The sequence below is a fragment of the Aedes aegypti genome, chromosome 2, assembly GCF_002204515.2.
Source record: "Aedes aegypti strain LVP_AGWG chromosome 2, AaegL5.0 Primary Assembly, whole genome shotgun sequence".
NCBI classification, from domain to species: domain Eukaryota; kingdom Metazoa; phylum Arthropoda; class Insecta; order Diptera; family Culicidae; genus Aedes; species Aedes aegypti.
This window is the reverse complement of record NC_035108.1, coordinates 442,494,000-442,518,280: the sequence shown is the minus strand read 5'-3', so window position 1 is coordinate 442,518,280 and position 24,281 is coordinate 442,494,000. Positions and strand designations below refer to the sequence as shown.

Here is a 24,281-nt window from a genome sequence, read left to right as displayed (position 1 = left end):
CGACCACTAAAGTCAAAAAGCTTCTAGCGTAAATGCCATGGAAATCCCAGTATTCCTGAATTTCAGAATATCCATAATTGAAATGTTAAAAATCCAGTATTCGTGATATCTTACCATATTCGAAGATTTTTTCCGGAACCCCAAAGATCCTGGAATCCTAGTAGTTCCAACTAGATTACCTGATTTTCATCTAAAACTCCAAGAAACGCATTGAAAAATCACAGGAGTCCCTGTCCCCCCAGAATCAAAACGATTTTCTCCAATCTATAGAATTTCCATTATTCTCACCGAAATTCCATAATTCTCGCTGCAGTTTTGTGGAAATCTCAGATTTCTAACCGCAATACGAAATTCCTGAAGAAATCAAGAATCGGTCAGAAACCCAGGATTATTCCTTCTGCAATCCTAGATATTATATCTAAACTCCAGTTATAATCGGAATTCCAGCATTGCAACATAACTTATATTGATTTCCACCGAAATCGAAGATTGATATCACACGTTGAAATCCCAGAATTTCTTCCATAATTCAAAGATTCCTATTGAAATGGATGGATTTTTTCTAATCTTAGTAATTCTGTCGGAATCTGAGAATTCGTATTGAAAACAGGATTCTTCTCAAATTCTAAAACATTCTATAGAGATTATAGCAGTCTCACCGAAATTATTGAAAACCCTAACACCCGAACTCTGTGAAGTTCAACGGAATCCCAAAATCCCCATTGACATCTCAAAATTTCTTCTAGAATCCAAAGGTTTTCACTGGTAATAAATAAGGACTCCGAAGAGTTCCACCATAAATTGCAAGAAATTATACCGAAATGCCCGAAATACCCTACTGAAAACGTGGAATTTTCAATTGAAATCTAAGAATTTCCGTCGAAATATCAAAACTTCAGAAATCGAAAGATCATTTTTCAAATTCCAACATTCCTTCCAGAACTTCAAGACAGGATTCTCTCCAATGTTCCAGAATGATCTTCGGAGTTCCAGAATTCCCACAAAAACACCTGAATCCTTACCGGAATCTAAAACTACAGCAATCTCTCCTAAATCTTAGAATACTCCCCATAAAACCAAAACTCTCACTTTCTACTGACATCCCAGAACTCTCATCAAAATCTCAGAATTCTTACAGAAATTCAAGGATTCCAACTGAATGCCCAGAACTCGCGCCGGAATTTCTGATCACACATTGAAATCCAGCATTCGCACCAACAATTACTAACACCCTCCATAAAACTGTACAATTTCTGTAATCTTCTATATAAATAAAAATGGAATGGTGTTTGTATGTCACGAAATGGCTTACGAACGAGTCAACGGATTTGAATGATTCTTACTCAATTTTGTTCGTCAAGGGTTCCGACGTGTTTGTGTGTATAAAAATCCCAGGATATTCTCCGGGAAAGTTGAAAAACGAGCGCGAACGAAACTGTCATTTTATATGGGACGATCAAAAGCGTTTTTCATCAGCCTACTTGATGGCAAGACGAAGTTTGCCGGGACCACTAATTTCCAATAAATCCCAGATTTCTTGCTAAAAACCCAAAATTTTCATCGAAAAACCAGAATTCATATAGAAATCCTAAGAGTGCCTACAGGATTTGCCGAAATTCCTCCAGAATCCTTGCAAAATCTCAAAATTCCCACCCATAGAAATCTCAGAATTGCTTTCAGGGTCTATGAATTCCCAGGAGTCCCAGGAAACCCTATACGAAATCATTGGGCAATTGTCATTGAAATCATGGTTCTTCTGGAATCGTAGATTCACAGTACGAACGAAACCTGTAAAATTATAGCGATTCGAATGTAACAAAAGGACTCCATCATATAAGATAGATATTTATGTGCGATCTTAAAATTCCATTACTGCTGGTTTGAAAATGAGCTATAATTAGCTACCAAACTAGATGAATATATAAAAAAAGTTCCGAACGGGAGTCGAACTCACGACCTCTGGGGCGACAGCTACACGCCCGAGCTTTTTCGGCTGTCTCACCACCTTAACAAGCGGCTGACAAAAGTTGAACAGCTGTTGCATAAAATGAGTGTATCACAGAATCGCTTCGACGGTTGGCGGTTTCATCGAGAAGTGATTGAAGGAGCAGTCAACAATGCGGAGCGTTCTCTCGGTCGCGTGATTGTTGAGCGTGGCTGGGTTTGTTTTGTGGCAGATTCATGTAAATTTCTAGCGGATTTAACTGAAATATAGTTGGAAGGGCCCTCATTGGTTGACAGATGGTCATATTTGCTTCAGCTGTTGGCTAACGCTTGTAATTTTCAATTGCCTGCCACAATTTTCCGTCGTTGTCCAAATTGCGTGCTGCTTAAAATTCACAAATTTTTGCTGTGTTGTCTTAAGTATTTTTTTTCCTCATCTGTAGAGCCTTTTAACCACTGCTTCCATTATTTAGGAATATTGTGGTATGACCCATATTTTATTTGGTGCTCATCAAATATCCTTTCACAATTGAGATGTGATAGACATTGGTTGATGTGTCACACTGTCCCAACTGGGCACAACTCGTTTTATAAAGTCTATTACCCTATTATGACTACCTTGCCAAATTTCCAAGGGCTCTAATAACCCTTTTCCAAATGCTAACATTCTTTGATCAAGCAATTCTCTGCAGTTGCAGAGTAAATGCTCAGCAGTTTCGTTTTCAGCTTTGCAAAAACGACACTCAGAGGATTGTATTTTTCCTATCTTTTTAAGATGATACCTACTTGGGCAATGACCGGTCATCAGGCCAGTTATTACCCTAAGATTTTCTTTATTAAGATTCAGTATAGCCCGGGCTTTAGCTAGACTGGGCTTTATGAATCTTTTCGATTGCTTGCATGTATCCGTGGCGTTCCAATTTGATTCTACCATGGACATTTCCCAATTTTTCAGTTTCATCCTGAAAGTGCACTCAGGAACACCACAGAACGGTTCAGGGCCGACAAAGCTCGAAGCTGCACTCTGTCTTGCTAGATTGTCGGCGATTTCATTCCTCTCAAATCCACAATGGCCGGGCACCCAGTACAATGTTACTTCGTTACTACTGGCCAATTCCTTCAGAGAAAGAATGCATTCCCACACTAACTTTGATCTACATGTGACTGCCTTTAGAGCATTCAAAGCTGCTTGACTGTCCGAGAAAATACAGATCTTTGCAAACCTATATTTTCTTTTGAGACAAACATTTGTACAGTCAATGGTGGCTTGTATTTCAGCTTGGAACACAGTGGGACTGCGCCCCATAGCGATTACCTTGCTGATACCAGGACCGAAAACTCCAGCTTCAGTATTGTCGCCCATCTTTGACCCGTCGGTATAAAATACAATAGAACCTGGACGTAAACTTGGCCCACCAGAATCCCAAGTATAGCGGCTTGGTTTAACCATTTTAAAGAGAACATCATAGTTGGTCTTCGTTGTCATCCAATCTTCTATTGTTTTCATATCTGAATTTAAATTGAATTCCTTGATGATCTTCATGTGACCAATCAAATCATCATCTAGTATTTTATTAAAACGAATAAACTGCAAGGCATTTTTTGCAGCTTGCAGTTTAATCAATTGATGCAAAGGCAGTATATTAAGAAGGGCATCCAAGGCAACCGATGGTGTACTTTTCATTGCCCCTGTCATTGATATACAAGCAAGTCTTTGCAACATAGCCAGCTTCTTCTGAGCGGTTACCTCATTTGTCTTGGGCCACCATACCAGTGAAGCATAACTAATTTTTGGTCGGACTATTGCTGAATAAATCCAGTTTACCATATTAGGTCGCAGTCCCCAAGTATTTCCTAGGGCTTTATTGCAGACCCATAGGGCATTAGTACCCTTACTAGGATGTCTTAAATATATATTAGGGTTTAATGGAATTACAAAGTTCCCTTAGGTCATTCAGAATTACTATTGAAATCCAAGAAAACTCTATGAACCTTCGACATCCTAGCCCAAATCTTAGAATACCAACAAAAAACCACCACCGAAATTTCAACTAAAATCTGAGAACTCAGAAGTATTGATAACTTAGAACTCCCATTGCAATCTCAAAATTTATTCTGGAGTCTTGGAGCTTTCTCCATGATTTCTGAACACCAATTGGTATCCAGAACCCAAAAAATATAGAATATGCACCAGAAACAACTAGAATCCCTAACTCCCATTAGCACTAACTCCTATCGAAAGTCTAAAATTCCTTTTTATTCTAATATTTCTTACTAGAATCGCAGAATACCCTGGAATATCTACATGCATCCAAAATGTATTCCTACTGAAATCCCAGGATTTAGGATTCCAAGAAATTCCACTGATTTCCAAGAATAAAAACTTCTGCCAGATTCTTGATAATCTCTTCAACATCTTAGGATCCCCATTCATTTGAAATCACAGATTCCCCAACGGATGTGATACTCCCTATTGAATCACGCTCTTCTAAAAGTAGACTTACGACGCACCTGTCGAATGCTTTTTGGACTGACTTATGGCCAATATTTAGCCATCTATAAAAGCCCTTCTAAAAAAATTGTATTAACTGCTGCCCAGATCAATTCCAGAGGGCCAGCCAGGACATTGTAAGCCAGGAAGCAATTCTTTCATCATTGTGATATATGTGGAAGATGCTAACTGCTTTGAAAACACTTTCTTTGCGCTGTAAGCAAATTTTCTATAGTTTTGCAAAAAAAAAAATCATAAACATTTCAAACAAAACATCGAGAGGATGGGCCTAGGAGGGATGCGTCAACTTCCAGCGCCACCAAAAACATAAGCCTAAGGGTTTGCTGCCGAATGCTACAGAATTCGATTTGATTCGTATATGACTGAGTTACAGCCATTTTCACATAAACACTGCACAGTGGTCTAGGAATCAGTTTTACGCGGAAAGATGCATTTTTAGCTTTAGAATGAAACATTAGACAAAAACGGTCTTCTACAAAGTTGTTTCTATTAGTAAGGCCCTTTGTTTGGTGTTATTGAAAATTAGAGTGGACCACATTTTCATAGAAATTGTGTAACTAACTTTCTTATTTGTAGAAATTATATTATGCATGCTTCAGCAAAGTTATACACCATTCAATTTCAAGCAACTTTGCCAAAAAAAGTTTTTTTGTATCTCTTAAATTGACCGATTTAGAGCTTTTTTCCTACGGCTACATAGGGTGGTCCGAACAAAACTGGTATTCTGGCTCTAGAGTTTTCAATTCAAATTTCTCATCAAAGTAGTCTGTGAAACACTTTTAGAGCTTTGAAAAATGCGTAATTTGGTGAGTGAAGAAACTCTCTATCTCCTTCCGTTTGGGAGTTATTGTTGTTTTACTCTCAAAAACATACCTACTTTGATTGAGAATATCTCTGATTGGGGCAAACATAAAACATATCTTTTGACGGCATTCAAAAGACAAAATAAAATTGTATATTATATCAAAAAAAATACAGATGTGTTATTTTTGTAACTCTAATTAAATGCCCTGAAAAACAAAGGATTTTAAGCAGAAAAACTTGAATAACTTTTGAACTAAAATAGATATCATCAATATTTTTGCATAAAAATTTGAGTTTTGTTAAGTTCTTTAAGTCGTTCACAGATGACTTTGACGAACTAAAAAACTAGAGTTAAAAAACTTATTTTTGTTGGACCACCCTGCGATGATTAGGAAAAAGTGCTCTAGATTGTATAGACTGATTTTTATATGATTCCGGAGTCACCGGTGTCCTCTTCCGAGAGAACCATAATGGTCCAAAATGCCTATATTGGTCTGAGTTCATCATTTTGAATACTTTGGAGAACAAAAATCAGCATGCCATTTTTGTTCTCATGATGCTTAGTAAAATTACTACACTAAAAAGCCAAAGTTTTTCGAGTAAAACAAAAGCGGGGAGGGCAGGAAAGGGTCATCCACCAAAATGTAGGTACACTATTTCCCTTTCCATAACTATTTAAAGCATTGGATTCGGATGACTATTGACTGAGATCGAACCATTTTTGTGAAGTAAGGTCCGGCCTGCCACTTTACGGGTTAATTATGCATTGCACTCAAAACATAATAGGTCACTTCTTTTACGTTTTCGAGCACTCTGAGCAGAATTCCATTAGGGAGATAAGAGGAAGTGAATTTATTTTAAACTTTTTTTTTGTGCTTTGACAGATTCCCGTTTTTTTATACCCCTTCTTGTTGTCTTTTTCAGTGTCAGCTACTTTTTTAATTATGGTTGGATCATAGAATAGAAGCATTGGTTTTGGCCATAGCGCGAATAGTACATATAGTGAATTGTACACCGTTTTACACATTCACACCGTTGAACTCATTCAAATGAGAAAGGTACATTCATTGATTTGCCCAAAATGATCCAAAACATAAAGGAAAAAAAATATGTTCCTTATAGTTTAAACTTGTATACACTTAATTTGGCCATTCTTATGAGAAGTCAATGTGAATTGCTAATTAAGAAACCGATGTGCACAACTGAATGTGACTGAAACTGGTTCTATTGGCCTATATTAACCAACGCGGTCTCCAATGCAAAAATAAGGTTTATGCTCAGTTCCGATAATGCATAAAAATTCTTTTTACGTTGTTTGACGTAAATTGAAATTACTTGAATAGAGTAAACGTAAATGGATCTTCCAGTGTGCCAGCATTTGTTTTCGAATCCGAACAAGGGCTTCTTTTGCGAACGGCGCGGCGGGCGGATGATGGGCGCCTTGTGCCAAATTACATAACCTCAAAAGCGCACCCGAAAAAAACATGCTTCCAAGCTTCAATCCAAGGCGCTCTTCGATGCGCGCGCGGGTTGCCGATTGCACCAGATTTCGTGCCTACTTCGGTTTGGCATAAAACAAGCAAGTGAGTGTCGGTCGGTCGGTCGGACGGGGAGCGTCGATAGTATCGCCGCGAAACAACCAGAGCGCGAAGCCCAAAACATGACTGCCGAAACGGACTTGACCGACCTCGGTCTTCCATCAGCAGCCGCCGCGCGCGCGTGGTTGCATCATCCCTCGGGCCAAATCAGACGCCGTGCCCGAGTGCCGAGTGTTGTTGTTTTGCTGTTGTTGTTATTGTTGATTGGTAATTGAATTGAATTAAATTATTTCGATTTACCGGATTTTGTAGGTCGAGTTGCGATTATCTACCGCATGGATACATGCACAAGCGGAATGCAATAGTATGCCTGTGGTCAGCAATGCCAGGTTGGGAGACGTGTATCCCAGCGGAAGACATTTGTGTAGAGCGTAAAAAAAGGAACACATTTAAAAAATGTGAGGAAATTTGCAAAACAATGTGGAACTTTATGAGTAAAAATAAGGTGTTCTAGCAGAATCATCTGTAACAGATTTTCTAGAAGAAGGATTGAAAATTTAACTCTTAGAGGAATTTCAGCAAAAAATCTTGTGCACATTTCTGAAATGTTTTCTAGAAGATTTACTGAAATAATTCTTGAAGAAGTATTTGTGATAGTTATTCGAGGATCCCATAGAAAAATCCCAGAATACATTTCTATAAAATGCCTGATTTGTTTTTTCAACAAGCCAGACATCTTTTAAGAACATGCAGCTTTTTTCGGATGTCTCCGATTGGTTTTCTAGAATTAATATCTCTCTTTACCGAAAATTCATCAATTCTTTAGAAAACTTCGACTGTCTTCCGGAACATAAGGAACTATTCAAAATGTATAGCTTCCTCCTGAACCGTTTCCTTCCTTTCTTCTTTCTGAGAGTACCAGTTTCATATCGGAATCTTCAACTCAACAATAATTTGATTTTTTTAAGCAATATGCGACAAGATTTGTTAAGGAAAGCTTGATTTTCTGACTTGACCCAAAATTTGTACATTATCTAGATCATTGAGAGAAGTGGTCCTGATCTTTGAACATTTTGAAGTGGAAGAAATTGGAAAACATTTTGCGGGCAACTGAAAGACATTGAGATAAATCTCCTGGCATCCACGACTGCGATCCCCATCATGTTCGAAGTGAAGATCGTTATGATTCATGAACCACTTAGAAATTTAATCGACTTTGACAACAACGAAGAGACCAACGCAATCTCTAAAAACAGGTCACCCGATATGGGCCAACATCCTTCGCTAAGGAAACAACAGTTAATCCCGCCTCGAGCCGTCTTCGCCCTCACAATTCATGAAGAATTGCATCTCCCATTCTGCTCTGAGACTTCCGCAACACGAGGAAATCCCGCATCTCGCCGACGACGTAAGACGTAAATCATTCGCAGTGCCATTCGCATAATCACGGTCCTGTCCCGGACTTCAGACTGTTGCAGACTATCATCATCCCACACACGCCTGTTGCCATTTCTTCTTGGCTCTTATGCAGAGGGCGACTCATAAATTCCATCCGTCCGTATCGCACCACGACTCGACGAAGACGAAGACGACGGCCACTGAATGGCCGGAGACTTCCTTCTTCTGCAGCTCACAGAGGTTCAGTTTTCTTAAAAGGTAAAAATCCCAACTTTGAAACGTGTTTCAGTTGGAAGACTATTTAGGTACACATGTCCATGGAACCTTAATTTTTGCTTTAAAACTTTTTCTTCTTCCCATGTAATTTTTTTATATCGTACAAAATCCCTGCGAAAATATATTGCCCAAATGCTCTTTTAAGTCTAAGGAATCGATTGGCGAAGACTTCTCTTGCATAAGGTTACCAAAACAATCGTATTTTTAAATAGCTTAGAGTCTAAAAATGTATGTATCGATGTCTGTAAAATATATAAAAAAAAGGAAATTTTGTTAAACTTTTGCTCTACGAAAACAGAAAAAAAAATGGTGACTACTCAATACAGGTGGTACTCCCAAAACAGGGTCAGCAACCCCAAAACATATTTCACATCACTTTTCATAATCAAAACTAGTCAATTATTGAGAAAAAAAAATTACATGGGAAGCGTAATTTTTGCAATAATTTTCTAAATCAAGACCACTGTTCACCTGGGAATCATGCGAACGAGTACCTAGTGCGTAAATCCAATCATCCTCGCTCGGGCAAGCTGCGGGCCGACCACCAGAAGAGAGTTATGGGTGTTCGTACCTACTTTGCGTTATTCATTGCAATGACACTCTCGGACGCGATGCATTTAAAAGCTCATTTCGTGGCGCGAATAATTGAAACTCAATAATAAACATGTGAGTGAGTGTGCCCGGCAGCGATTTCCTCGATGTCCTCCCCGTCAGTCCGCCCGGGAATGCGCAGGAGGTGTTTTCCAATTAAGTAGCTAGCGGGACAGGGTCGTAAAGGTACGTTTTTTGTTAGGTTTTGTTGGATGATGTTCTAGAAAATGTGAAAAAACTTATCTAACTGTTTAACAACTATTCTTTTTTGTAAATGGCTATATATGTCACTATATAGCTATTTAGTGGTTTATTGGCATTAAATCAGCCACAAATCAACATTTTAGACCACTAAAAGGCTCATTGGTTAACTAAGCTATCAATGATCGTTGGCAATGAATGCTCTCAGTTAATAACTCTAGAAATACTTACAAGAACAGTAAGCTGAGAAGCAAACTCTGTTCCAGAAAGGATGTAACATTAAAAAGAAGAATAGGAGTTCTCATGGAATCGTGTTGCTACCATACTGCCTTATTGTGGGATTCAACTATTATAAAAAATTAAACAAGCATCTCTAAAAACAATTGTAAGATATAGTCATTCTAAGAAACATACAATATATACTTCAAAATATTTGCTGCCATAGATCTTATGGATAATCGTTAAGAAGTCATAGAAGTTTTTAAGTGAAATTTATCCCTTTTATCAAGATAACTTCAAATGACTCTTTGGAAATCTTTCACACATTTCTGTGGAATTTTGTGAACAAATCAATTAAATGTAGTGTATAAAAAAAACAGCTTTGAAAAACTCATAGATGTATCTATATCTATAGGCATACTTTTCAAAATTTCGAGGTGCTTTCGACGGAATTGTTGCTAATAGTTAGCAGAGTCATTTAAAGTTGAATTTTACGAATTTTGAAGCCATTTCAGTAATAACTTGAGCTTAACTTACTCTTGGAGAAATTTTTTGACAATTCAAAAATTTCTTTTTTTTTAATATTATAAGAATTTCTGAAACACTCAGCTAAAGGTAGACGTGATTTGTAGTAGCGTAGCTAGGGGGGTGCGGTTGGTGCGGTCCTCATAGCATAAGAAATTGAGTATTTGACAAACTGAAATGTATCGGGCCAGAAAAATCAGTTTCAGAGGGGACCTAAATTAATGAGTAGGGACCCTTCTATCATCTAGTACATTGATTTTATAGTGTTTATTCAACGCTATAGAACAACTCTTTTTTAGGCAAAGCATCTTATCTGTCTAATGATCCTTTACCTTTTTAAGTATTGCAATTATTGTTTATTTAAATTTTGGAAGCTCCAGAAATTAGTACACGACCACTCCATAGTTTTATAGATTTTCATCTACAAGAATCATTCTAGAGATTCATTCAGAGCCTTTTTTTTAGGTATACGTACGACTTCTCGAGGATTGCCCACAAGAATTATTATGGAGATGCCTCCAGAATTTCTCATAGGAATTTGTCTTGAAATTTTTTGAATGATTTCTTAAGATATTCTAAGGGGAATTCCTTAAAATTTTGCTCCAGAAAGTCCTTCAGCACGGATACAAAGGAATTACAACGAAAATTCTTTCAGAAATTCTTGTTCTTGTAACGTTTTTTTTTTCAAGTATTGCACAGAGATATCTAAAAATATTCCTACAGAAATGAACACAAAAATAACAAAGGTTTATTACGATTTGTAAAATTCGTGTAAAAATTGTTTCGAGAAATCATACAAGAATTCCTAGGAAATCTATCATGGCAAATTTTCAGAAATACTTCCAGCCGTTTTCAGAATCAATCCTTTAATAATTACCTCACAGATTATCCAAGAAATTGCACCATAATTTCATCCAGGGATTATTCCGCAAAATCATTAAAAAAAATTCCAAGAATTTCAAATAAATCCAATCAAGGATTCCTCCTAAATTTCTCTAGATATAAGAATACATAAGAACAATACATAATACATAAGACAGGGTGTCTACTCGTTTAGCGAAATGAAATTCCCTGATATTTCCAGGTTTTTTCCAGGTTCAAGAATTATCGTAATTGTATATGTCTAAAACAAATTAATGAACGGAACTTTCAAGTGCATCAGTATGTGTCTTCTTGAAAGTATTTTTTGTACAGATTATGTACCATTCATTTCCATCGGTCGTTTGGATAACTTAGACAGCTTCATGGGCGCTAAATTAATCTTTATTTGGATATGTGGCAATATATCTACAATCTAAATTAACACAAATAATTCGAAAAACTTTCGGATCCCGGATCCATTTTTTATGATAGAAACACGGATTATCAAGCCCCTGGGTAATCGCGTTCGACCGTTTAACATTTGACTGTGGTAATATGATTAAATTATAAATGTTTGCATTTCATTCGAAAAAGTTCTAAATTAGTCATGATTGATTCGAAATTTCGAATTGATTGTTGTTCAAGTTCCAGTTTACTTTTCGAAAAAAAAAAATGAATATTTTAATATTTATTTATATTTAAATAAATTTCCAATAATTTTAAAAATGAATGAGTTTCTTGAAAATATAAAATTTAGAAACCTCTTTCCAGGAAAAAAGAGATTAACGACATTACGGAAGGGATGGATTCATATCTATATTTAAAATATTCACCCTCCAAAAATTTTCCTAAGGAATTCCTCCAAAAATTTTGTTTTTTAGACCTCAAAATAGAATCAAGACTTTTCCAAACATTATCACAAAAAATACCACAAGGCTTGCATCAGAAATTCCTTCACATATTATTTCAGATATTTTTTGTGAAAAAACCCTTAGTCCTCGAGGATTTTATCCGGTGAATCTCTAATTAGTTTTTTCTAGAACATCCTCCAAGTCTCCCGTTTAAAACATGTTGTAATATTCAACTAGAAACTTATCCAGATGCCTCCAAGGATTTCTCAGGGTTTTCTACAAAATTGTTCTTTAGAATTTTTATAAGATTTTGACTACAAATTTCTCTAAGGATACCTTCAGGATTGCTCCTAGGATTTCTTCTCGGAAATTCTTCTATTAATTCTAAGATATTTAGAAGTTTTCAAAACCTTTTTTTCAAGCATTCTTCCAGGAGTTTTCGCCAAGGAAATTTGAATGTAATTTCCCAGAAAGCTGAGAAATTAAAAAAAAAAATCCTTGATGTAAATTTATGGGTATCTTCTGTTACAGTTACTTATGTAATTTCTTAGGCCACCCTTGATGAAAGAGGATTTTCAGGAAGACTTACTCTTGAAGAACTTTTAGAAGATTTTCAAGATTATTGCTACGATAATAAATAAAAAAAGAAAAATCATAATATCTCGCAGGATATAGCGCAGGATCTCCTGGAATACAGGACGAAATTACTAGAAAATTGTGTAGAAATAATCATTCCTACAGTCGAAGGATTTCATAAAAAAAATTACTGTGGTGTTAAATTGTGTGGAACCTTAAAAGAACTTTTCAATATTCCATGGGGATTTTTTGAGAAATTCATTGAAAAATGTTTGGATGAACTCCAGTGATCCTGGAGAAATTCCTAGAAAAAAAAAGTCTAAAGAAACTTAATGAAACACAGATCGAATCGAGGGAATTATTTGAAATGTTCTCAATATATTGACTCGAATAACCCCTCGAGGAGCTTTTGGATCTATTCTTTGGAATAACCGTAGACGAAATGGCGTTGAAATTCTTGTCAAGTTTTCTTGGGAGAAATTCTGTGGGAAACTTTGGATATCTCTTTGATTAACGACTGTAGAATTCGGTTGGATAGTTAGTGAAAAAATATCTGGAGGATGTTGCAAGATAGTCTTTGTTCAAAGTACTGCCTGAGAAAAATTTCTAGAGGTATTAACGTTGAAATCTTCAAGGATTTCCTGAAGCAAATTATGGAGGAACTCCTGTAAGCATCCTATGAAAAAAAAAAAAATGCTGAAGCAATTTCTTGAAGAATTCATAATAAAATCTCTGGAGAAACCACAAGGATATTTCCTGAGGCTGTTCTCGAGAAATACGAGAAGAAATTTTGCATCTCAGTTATCTGCAAGCAAGATAAGGAAAGAAAAGAGATTTCAAATACTATTTTGGTTGAAATAGAGACTTCAGACACCTTTTATCAAAAATAGAGACTTTTTAGAGACTTGCAAAAAAATGGTACCTAAAAAGAAACCTGCTACCAACCCTAGATATGTTAATCGTTTACCGAATAAATTTAGATACATTAAAAACATCATTCAAGTTTTGATAAGCTGAAGAAATTTCATACTCGAAAGAATTCTCACTGAACAGCTCATATAGTTTTTGGAGAGCAGCGCAGCCGAATTTTTTTCGAATGAAGATAGTTTTCTGGCAATTGATGATAGCTCTGAGTTATAACGCAAAAATCCTTTGTCGTGAACATATTCTATCATGAATTACTGCTTCAAAATAATTTCCCTGATTGTGATCGAAATTCCTTGAGAATTCCAGGTTTTTTCCAGGTTGAATAAAATTCCCTGATAATTCCAGGTTTTCCAGGTTTTTCCAGGTAGTAGACACCCTGTAAGAACATAAGAATTACATTCGAAGATTTCTGGAATTATTTTTGTAGTTATTCCTTCTAGGATTCTTCAATTTAAATTTTATTTAGTTTAAACACATAATTCAAGCGTGTGCTTGAATAAGGGCGTAAGTCGCATGATCGATTTCTCTTCATCGATCCTCTCTTCTGCGAATAAAAGTGACAAGATGCATGTTTGTCAGCCTTTTTTCACTTCGAACCGCTAGGCAGCGATGCAATCTTGTGTCCAAAGGTGAAAAAATGCTGGAAAACTTGCATCTTGTCTTTTTTATTCAAAGAAGAGAGGATCGATGAAGAGAAATCGATCATGCGACTTACGCCCTTATTCTAGCTTCTTCTTCTTTCTGGCGTTACGTCCCCACTGAGACAGAGCCTGCATCTCAGCTTAGTGTTCTAATGAGCACTTCCACAGTTATTAACTGAGAGCTTACTATGCCAATGACCATTTTTGCATGCATATATCGTGTGGCAGGTACGAAGATACTTGATGCCATGGGAAGTCGAGAAAATTTCCAACCCGAAAAGATCCTCGACCGGTGGGATTCGAACCCACGACCCTCAGCTTGGTCTTGCTGAATAGCTGCGCGTTTACCGCTACGGCTATCTAGGCCCCTCAATCTAGCACACGCTTGACTTATTCCTGTAGTCCCTCAAAGAGTTCCACTGGAGATTTTCTACCCAAGCAACCAAAAGTTCCGAAAAAATTGTATGTTTTAGCTTAAGCAGCTCCTTTTTTAAGTAATTAACCAAACGTTAGTTCACATAAAGTTCATTGAAATTGCTTAAATAGAATGATATTTACCATACAGTAAGCAAAAAGTTCGATGCGAACTTGTTCTGAACTTTCTAGTTGTTGATAAGTGTATGAGTTACTTTGTCGAAAATACAGTTCTGTTAGTTTCCGTTGCGTTCTCCTCAGCGATATAGTTCCATTGGAACTTCTGGTTGAGTTTTCAAGGTGCCCCGATGAAAAATTCTGGAGGAATTCCTTGGAAAGTCTTGAACACCTGAAGAAATATTTGAATTAATAGTTGAAGCAAACTTTTAGCAAATACCTGAATTATATTCAGATGGAATTTCTGAAGAAAATCACTAAATCCCACAGAAACTTTTAGAAAGACGCTTTGAGAGTTGTCTGGTCAGATAACTTGCGGAATTATAATCGAAATGTGGTTGCAGTTCAGTCTCATTTTTCAGGCATGAGGTATCTAAAGCTTCTTTTTTTCTAAACACTTAACCGCTATCTGCCCTGAAGTAGTCGTATCGGTATATTACTCTTTATTGATCGACATTTTGGTTACTAAATAAATATTTAAAACAACTTCAAAAATAGATGAATACAAGGTCCATTATTTCCAATCCCAAATATTAATATTGATTGAAATTGTTTCGATTAATTGGCTATTCAATTGACACAAATCTCTATTTGGAACGGCACCCGAATTCGACTCCGCACCGGGCCCCACTACGCCACTGGTGATTTGGGAATCAGAGAAAGGTATAGACAGATTTTTCAAGACGTTAAACCAAAAAAGTTGGGGATTCTCTTACTCTTCATTGGAAACGAGAGGAGAAATTTCTAGAAGAGTATCTACAAAAATATACTTACACAGAGGGAGCGATTGGAAAAGTTTCTGGGAGGTTATCTGAGGACCTTTTTGAGAAATCCATAAGGTCGAAAACAATAAGAATTTGTGTTATAACGTTATATTGTAAATGATGATTCCTTCCGAGACGTGCTGAATGGAATTTGTCTGCAGGCAAGACCATTTTTGGTAGATTTCTGGATCGATCCTGAAAAGATCCATGATAAATTTCGGAAATATTCTCAACAAGATCTGTTTTGAATTTCTGCTGGAACCCTTGACAGACATTGAACAAAATGAATGTATGATCTTCTAGAGAACCTAGGTAAAATTGCTGACGAATTCCAGGAATCTTTCAGAAATAAACTGATGAGCTTTTCAAGGCGTATTTCATGATTGAAAATCAGTAGCTTTTTGAAAACAAACTGCTACAATGCTACAAAGTATAGTAACTTAGAGCTTAACCCGTAACGCACGTAGATCACCTTTTCGTGGTGCGTTACGGGGTAAGATCTACCAATCTGAGCCCTAATCTCATCTTGATTGTCGGACTAGGGCAATATGTTCTAGTAATTCAAGGATTCGCGGTACAAAGTCCTTGTTACTGGAAACAGTTTCTGAAATTGAATCTATTTTACCAAGCAGATGGTTAAGGACTCGGAGTCTTCCAGTCCCTGATCAGGCAAAATGAAGAAGAACTGTTAAGGTAAAGGTGAAACGAAGCCAAACCTTTCAAGTGAATGAATCTGGAGAGCAGAATATTCGTTTAAGTTGAAAACTTGATCCATTGGTAACCACCAGCGAGTGACCAATCGATCAAGTGTACAGCCTTAACGGGTGTTTGGTTCTATAGATTTGTGCTCTTGAAAAATTGAGGTTCGGATTCGATTCATCTTCACCTTGAATCTTTGAGTTTGGCGATTGGGAAGGGGACCTTAAAGCCTATGTCCCAACAGTCATTTCTGTGTAGATACATCTCAAATCACTCGAATTCAAAAGCAAATTAGCTCCCATTGAAACAAATTATAATTGCTCAGGCCAACGCTTCAATCGAAGAAGGGCTCTACTTCGGCTCAACCTTCTCGAGCTTGTTGTTGGCCTGACCAGACTCCAAACCTCAAGTTCACCCTTTCCTTCGGTCAAGAAACACTGCGCTTTCAAACAATTACTAATCCACCTCATGCACCAACATTGAAACGGTAATCCTCGAGTACCTAACTTTTGATCCGATCGTCGTTCCTCGCTCGAAGGCGCCACTCCAGCAAGAAACATCCACTTAACATCATCTCAACGACCCCCGAGAGGGCACTCCACCTCGCTCAAACAAACCCCCCTTTTCCCGGACCCCTCCGCTGTGGTCCGAATGCATCACATACCTCTATGGACGATGCCAACGCGTCAAAGTCGAAAAGACCGAAAATAGTCAAGGTCGTCTGTCCTCGCGTCATCTGCCCATGAGAGATGGAGCAGAGATCAGACCTCTCACCGCGACCACGACAACTACAAAGACGAAGACGGCAGCGGGTGGTGATGCTCCAATTGCTGCTGCGTGCCTTTGTGTGGATTGTTCAAATGTTTGTGGAGTGCTGACTGTGACTGTGACCTACAAAATATCGACCCGTGAACGACGACGAGTTGGAGACAATAGCAAAGAGACACTTCGGCGCGCGAAGGGCGGGGGATTAATCGTTTCACAAATCGCGACTAATTGTACGCAGCCGCAGACAGAAAAGCGTTGACATTCCAACTAGCTATTGAACAGCGCACAATGAAATGCCGTGAACTTGTTCTGGTAATTAGTTTAGTTCCCGCCCTGCAGCTTGGAGCGCTTTTCTAACGGATCGAGGCAGCGAACCGTGGGATATGCGCTGAAGCCGCCGCCACCGCTTCGTCAAAGCTCGGCTGGAGATTCATCTCTGTCCTGCTGGGCTGCCGTTTGCTGGGCCACACACACTCCGATCTACTAGATGTTGATTGTGTTGTGTGGCATTGAAAATGAAAACAAAAAAAAGTGTAACAGGAGATTTGTCACGCCGGGTTGAACCGTGCCTTTCACGATGACGACTGAGATACCGAAAGGTAAGCTAGGTCGAGTTCCAACGTCTATGGAGGAGAATGTCAGCTGTTTGTTGCGTTCAAAGGCTACCAAGAGCGTAGCTAGGATTTTCATTAGTGTTATCAGTAATGAGCTAACAATCTCAGATAGTAACACTTTTTGACACCTTCCGTACATTTTACGAGTGTTATACTAAACATTGTACAACACTGTTAAAATCGAAAGAGACCGAGAGAGGGGAAAACTCCTCATTGTTACATAGGTCCTTTTAAAAAGTTATGCGAGAATTAAACATTTCAGAGAGGCTTGCGTTCAGGCACCATTACCTAGATAAGCTAAAAAAGAATTCTTTCAAGATAAAGACAGATCCTTTTTCATCGCTAATGAGCCTTTTCCGTGCGATTCTTACATCCGTCAGACATCAAGTAAATTGATCGTCGACCAATTTGCAATGACCTTTACCGTGACTTGCGTCCAAATCCTTTAATATTCAAATCTCCCATTTGGACCAACCACCCCAAAACCAAACGACGACTAACAAGCCGTCACAGCTCAAACGGTCCAATAAACACTGCGGCGCTAAAGCATTCTGAGAGTTGACAGCTCTGGTCCGCGCGGCGATAAAGATTGATTGGTTCTTGAACGGATTTTTGGAGGCCATCGCAATGGCCTCCGGCGGACATCTCAACTGGCGTTATCTCTGGATCTCTGGTCGCCCAGGAGGGTTGCCATTGACAGCCAATTCGACTAATCGCGGAGACTTTTTTCAGCTGTGTTGGCGCTTTAAAGGCTAGGTTTGTTGGAGTCGTGTGTCTCGAGAGGATGAGTCCTCCTAAGCTGGATCCCTTCGGGGGATTCTCCACGTTCCTCAATTGAGCGTTTGCTGACATCCGAACAAAGTAGGCTGTGTTGACGATGATTGGCTAGGCGGTAGAGCCTACCACGAGCTCTTCGGAAGGTCTTTTACCTTGAAATTGATTGATGCGATCAAAAGGTAGACTCTCACCTGCCGCCAATCGTTTAGATTGAACAAATAAAATTAAGAGAAAAAGTGGCCGCAGCGCCATTATTGAATCGCCAGGCGGACAAAAGTAGTAAAGCGAGCGAGACTTAATTTAAGCGAGCACCATTTGTTACCATAGACATCCGCCGCAACGGGACGGGGCTCCATTTTCCGAACAATGAGTTCGTTTGTTTTCACTGAGAGATCCCAAGTCGGATTCACCTTCGTTACTTTTGTTTATAATGTCCGAAACTTGTACCGACGGCGAAAGCTGCATCCCGATCAGTGAATTATAACATAATTGTGACAGATTTTAAAACCCAGTTGGCATGCTCTTTTCTAAAAATGTAATACAAAATAATTTATACATTAAACAGAATTGAATTGGATTCAAATCAAAACGGTATAATTCAAGTAGATGAAAAAACCGAATTTAGTACTATACCATTTAATTCCACTAGAGTTTGTATCCTTTGGCAGATACGCGTATTTCGACCTCAACTGTAAGGCCGTCTTCAGTGTCATGTACTAGACTCGACTACAATTTTGTTATTAGCTACTGCTCGGGATCCGACATAAAATCGCGCGCATCTTTTCGTGCCGAACCAAATCGGAAGGAAACCCGCGCTCGCCACCTCAAGTCAAGTCAAGCCAAGTCAAGTTCGGTCCAAATCCGGCCAACACGACGACGGTTAAGACTTTGGGAAATTCGATCGAAACGGGCGGTCGATGTGACGCGTTCCGAAAGTATTTAAAGCGCTCGGCGGACGTGACTGGCGAAAGGAACTTTCCCAAAGATGGCCGTCGCTCTCCGCTCTGTCAGTGATTGGACACCGAATTGGCGCGGAGGGCACAATCGGGAAGATCACGTTGTGGACGTTTTCGCGGCACTTTTGGCGATGGCCGTGGGAGAACCGCGATCAATGGACATGGGATTTTATTTGAGGAAGCTTAGGCCAGTGAAAATTGAGATTGATATGTTTGCTTGGTCAATTGTGTTTCGCGTGCTAAATTTAATTTTGCAATACTTTTACCTCCGGAAGATTAACAGCCCTATGAATCTATTCACAAGCCATGTTTCCTAATTTTATGACCAATAGACAATAGAGTTATAATACATGCAGAAGTATGAGAGTCTGACGTATATTTTGAACTTTCTAAATAAAAACTGCAATCCAGGTTCATTCTAGGGTTTCCCAGTTATTTCTAAGACTTTTTTTTATCTTCATTAACGAAATTTTAAACCCTGAGAGTAATATTGACGGGGTTGGTGGTCCAATGGCTACCACATCTGCTTCATAAGCAGAAGGTCATAGATTTAATCCCAGGCCCGTCCCTTTCCTCGTAGCTTTTACTTGCTTCTATCTACCTCTTTTAATCTATCACACCTAAACTATACGTTCATAGCAATCGCTAGAATCAGAGACGGACAAGAAACCGTCTTCCTACGCTTGCATTATTCTATCATTATAGCACACCTTTCCTTACGCCTTATACATAGGCAATCTAATAACCACAAGCAAGCGTCTTTGCCATAAAATTACCTTACACCTATACAGAGTGTCTACTCATTTACAGAAATGAAATTCCCTGAGATTTCTAGGTTTTTCCAGGTAAAAAAATGCAGGTTGTATAAATTCTCCAAAATGCATAACTGATTAACGAATAGTTCATTTTACATGACTAAAATTTATTTTTAAAATGTATTTTTCATTTTGATAAACAAAATTTTTATTTTCGGTTTGTTCTAAACGTGTAAACAGCATCAGAAAAACAAAATTAAAATTTGATGATTTTTTTTTTATTTTCACAAAAAACAATTATTTTTATCAAATGATCTAAAAATACCTCAAAAACAGAGATGAAGAAAATAGTCTATCCGAACTTAAGGGAAAAAATCTTTCCCTTGAAATGGGATTTTAAATTATGGACATCAGCGATACACCCACAAAAGTTCTCTAGAGGGCGTTTTGTTTTTTTAGATTTTGTCTTGGGGAAATTGGGTCTGGTAGCGTTTGATCGTCTTGGAAATAGAATTTTAAAAACCTCTTGCCTGAAAAAAACAGACATGAACCAAAATGAATATAAAACAGTCATAAATCATAAATACGAAAAGAAACCCAACTTGAACCACGTCATGAGATTTTGGTTCCTCATTTGAACGGACAGTCCTCTAAGAATGAATTTAAGATTTTTTTGGGAGTCCTTTGACGTTACGACAAGTTATCCTGCTTGTTTTACTGTGGACTTTTTTCACATCTCACTCCAACAATCTCACGAGAGAACATTTTCAAGAAATTTCTAAGAAGCTATTCCAAGAATTTAGTTTTGGATACTTTCAAGAACTCAATCTGGAGCTTTTCTGGGAATAACCATAGAAACTACTTCAGAGATTCTATCAGGACTCCCTCCAAAGACCGTTGGAGAAATTTTCAAAGGAAGTCTGAGGTTCTCAAGAAATATATCCATTGATTTCCCTAGCACTTTCTTCAACATTCCCGTTTAGAGCATCTTCAAAATTCAAAATTCATTCAGTAATTCCTGTTATTTTTTTTTATTTCCCAAAGAAATCTAAAAAAAAATCTAGTCTGTCTTCCAGAAATTTCTCTAGGTAAATGTGAAGGGTTTGATTCAGATTAGTTTGGAAGAAATTTTGAGAAAAATCCGCATGGAATTTCTAAAGAAATTTTTTGTTTGTTTTCTAAGTATGCCTTGATGAATTCTTACGAGGATCTCTGAAAATACTAATGTATTCTTGATGAAATTATTCTTAGGATTTTCTAATACGAAACCTTGAATGAAGTTTTGAAGAATCCATGGAGATTGGAAATATTATTTGAAAAATTATTAGACAAATGTTTGAACCACATCGATAATAGTTTATAGAAATGTTGAGAGAAAGTTCTGGAGGAACTTAATAAGGAATTCCAGGTCAAATTTTTTGAGGAATTCTTGGAAAAAAATCATAAAATATTTCATCGAATAATGTCTGAAAGAAACAATTCTAAGCAATTTTATAGAATACATATGAAAAATGAAAAAATCGGCGTTATCGAAACTATGAAAAAAAACTTTGTAGAAGAACTTAAGATGTGTGATAAATCTCATAGAAGTAACAACTGAAAAAATCGCTGAATGAATCAGTGGAAAAAACTTTTGGAAGAAATCCAGAGATAATAACTGTTATTTTTTTTAGAGTGATCTTTGTGAAAATTACTAGAGGCAATAATGTTGCAAAGCTCTACGATTTTCTTGACAAAATTTTTGAAAGAAATTCATTTGAGCATCCCTTGAAAAATTGCTGATAGCATCCCTCGAGAAGTTTATAAAGATTTTTCATAAATAATTACTAGAATACCTGAAGCATTCCTGGAAATTTCCTTCAGAATTTGTGGAATAGTCGAAAAACATTTTTCTGAACAAATTTAGTTTGTATTCAAACAAGTTTCATATGCTCACGAACAAAACCCAACTGTAAATGGGAACTGTACTTGCCTTTCCCAACTTTCTAATCTTAAGTTAGGATTAGAGGTAAGCAAGAAGTTAAGATAAGGATACAATTATCTACGCATGTTTTATGTCGGATAAATAAAAATCGTTAAACAAAATTTGAGGACTGAACATATCTAGTAGCTTCTTGATAGCGGCGCAGCCGAAAATTTTTATGATTGAAAAGATTTTCTGTCACAAAAAGGATATATTCTACCTTGTATCACTGATTCAAGTGATTATGGCCGAAATTCCCTGAGAATTCCAGGTTTTTCCAGGTTGAAAAAAATTCCCTGATAATCCCAGGTTTTCCAGGTTTTTCCAGGTAGTAGACACCCTGCTATACCTTCCCGCATGAACTGGCGTAGACGCAGGGGTATATCTGGTCTACTGTTGGCCAGCTTAAAATGCAACTATAACTTTTCCTCACTGGGCTGCATTGTGACGTGGTAGGCGCCATTGTTGCCTAAAAACAGAAGATCACCAGCACTTATACACTGAGTGTGTCTGTTAGTCCCAAGCATTCTTTTGGTGTAAGTGCAAGCATTCATCTAGTGTAAGAGCAGCTGATCTGGCGATACTGAAATAGCAACCACGGGCGGCCAAACAAGCTCAAACTCGAGATTTTCATCTCTGAGAGTAAGTTTATCTCGGAACCAACGACTCTGCTTACCATGAACATCGACAGCAAAAGATTGTTTAAAAACACAATTGACCAACTTGTATCCAAAGTGAATTTATGGCTTAAACAACGTTTCCTTCAAGACTTATTTAATCTAGATGAACTCGTGCAGAAACAGTGCTCCTAATGGGTTTTATTCATTGGTAATTATCATCTTTTACTTTCATTTCTTTTTTTTTTCTATCTTTATTAACGAGATTTTTAGCCCTCGGCTAGTTCATCTCGGGACCAACGGCTTTACTTCCCTTCCGAAGGAAGTCGTCACTAAAATTTTTAGTGACTATCTCGGGGATGGGATTCGATCCCAGGTCCTCGGCGTGAGAGGCGTGTGTTCTAACCACTACACCAGGTCCGTCCCCTCTTTCATTTCTATTAAAAGTATGAAAAGACATTTTACTTCAAATTGCGGACACTGTCTACAGTTAGCATTCAAACTAAAAATATTACAAATAATTTCATTCCAGCTGCTTGTAACGATCTTGAACTACAGAATGGTTACAACTTCTAGAGTCTGCATTAGAGTTAAAGGCATTCAACTTGAGATGAAAATGACCATCCTCTACGGGAAATTAAATGACAGAGTTGATAAAAATGTTCCAACGAAATCTTCATACACTCTAGTTTTGTTCGGAATATGCGAGAAAACGGTATATCTAAGTCTCAAATTCCGAACTTGACTCATATTCCGAACAGTGTCGATTTCAAAAATGAGAACTGATTTCGTCACGACTTTCAAATGCAGAGGACTTTAATCATAGAAGAATTGAAATCGAGGGTTTTGGAATATGATTCGTGTTCGAAATTTGAGACAAAACTATAAGCTGTTCTAACTATTTATTGAAATCGAACTCATATTGAAAGAAACTTCTTGAAATCAAATGTAAGCCGTTTGTTCTAAAAAATAGTCTTCAATATAGTGATTAGAACTTTTTAGAAGTTGCGGCCCCCAAGTATTCCAAATGAGAAGTTGTAAGTAATCATAAATTTCTCATTTGGACTAGCTGTATAAATGAAAATGGAGTGGTGTTTGTATGTCACGAAATAGATTTGGAACGGATCAAACGGGTTGACGAAGTTTTTCATCATTGTACTCGACAAGGGATGCGACGTGTTTGTGCGAGGAAAAAAAAAGATGGGAGAGTCTCTAAACAAAGAAAAAAACGATTACTTGGGAAAATTCTAACAAAAATTCTGTCAGCAACTCATCAACGGTATTCCCAGAAATTTGTTGAAGATTCTTTCACCAAGAATAATCAGCTTGAATAGATTTGAATATTTGAAGATATTACTTGAGACAGCAATAATTCAAGAATGTCCCACCAGCTTTTTTTTACAAAAATATGATAGATTTAAGAAGATTTCGCCAATGGTGAGTGAATAATTTCTGGCCATGAAGTTGACGACAAATATTTTTGGGCGATCTAGCAAGAAAAAACTAGAAATATGCCAGAATTTTTCCGTAAATGCCTCCAGGAATGATCTAAGATTAATTTTTAAGCTCACACTGGAATAATATTCATACAACGTCGGTAAGGAAGAAGTACGTGACTTGAAATATTTTATTGACATAATGACGTTGAAGGCAATACAAATATTCCACAGTTAAAAAAAAAATATATATAATATAAAAATATGTGAAGTATCAAGAAATTGCAATGCGGTAATAATGAGCAAGGTTAGAGACTCTTGCTACAATGGCTTCTCGGACCTCCTGGAAAAACATAACGGGGGTCCGCGGACCACTGGTTGGGAAACCCTGCTTTGATAGCACTTGGAATTTTTCTGTTAATTCGTGTAATTTGGGACAAGACTGTTGAATTTCTGCAACCATTTGAGGCATTATCT

At 37.5% G+C, this 24,281-nt stretch overlaps 1 protein-coding gene across 1 annotated transcript in view; it reads right to left on the bottom strand.

Moving 5' to 3' along the window:
• LOC5572054 (protein Shroom) overlaps positions 1-24,281 on the bottom strand; it is an 808,873-nt gene that overhangs the window by 248,659 nt on the left and 535,933 nt on the right. The window lies entirely within an intron of this gene.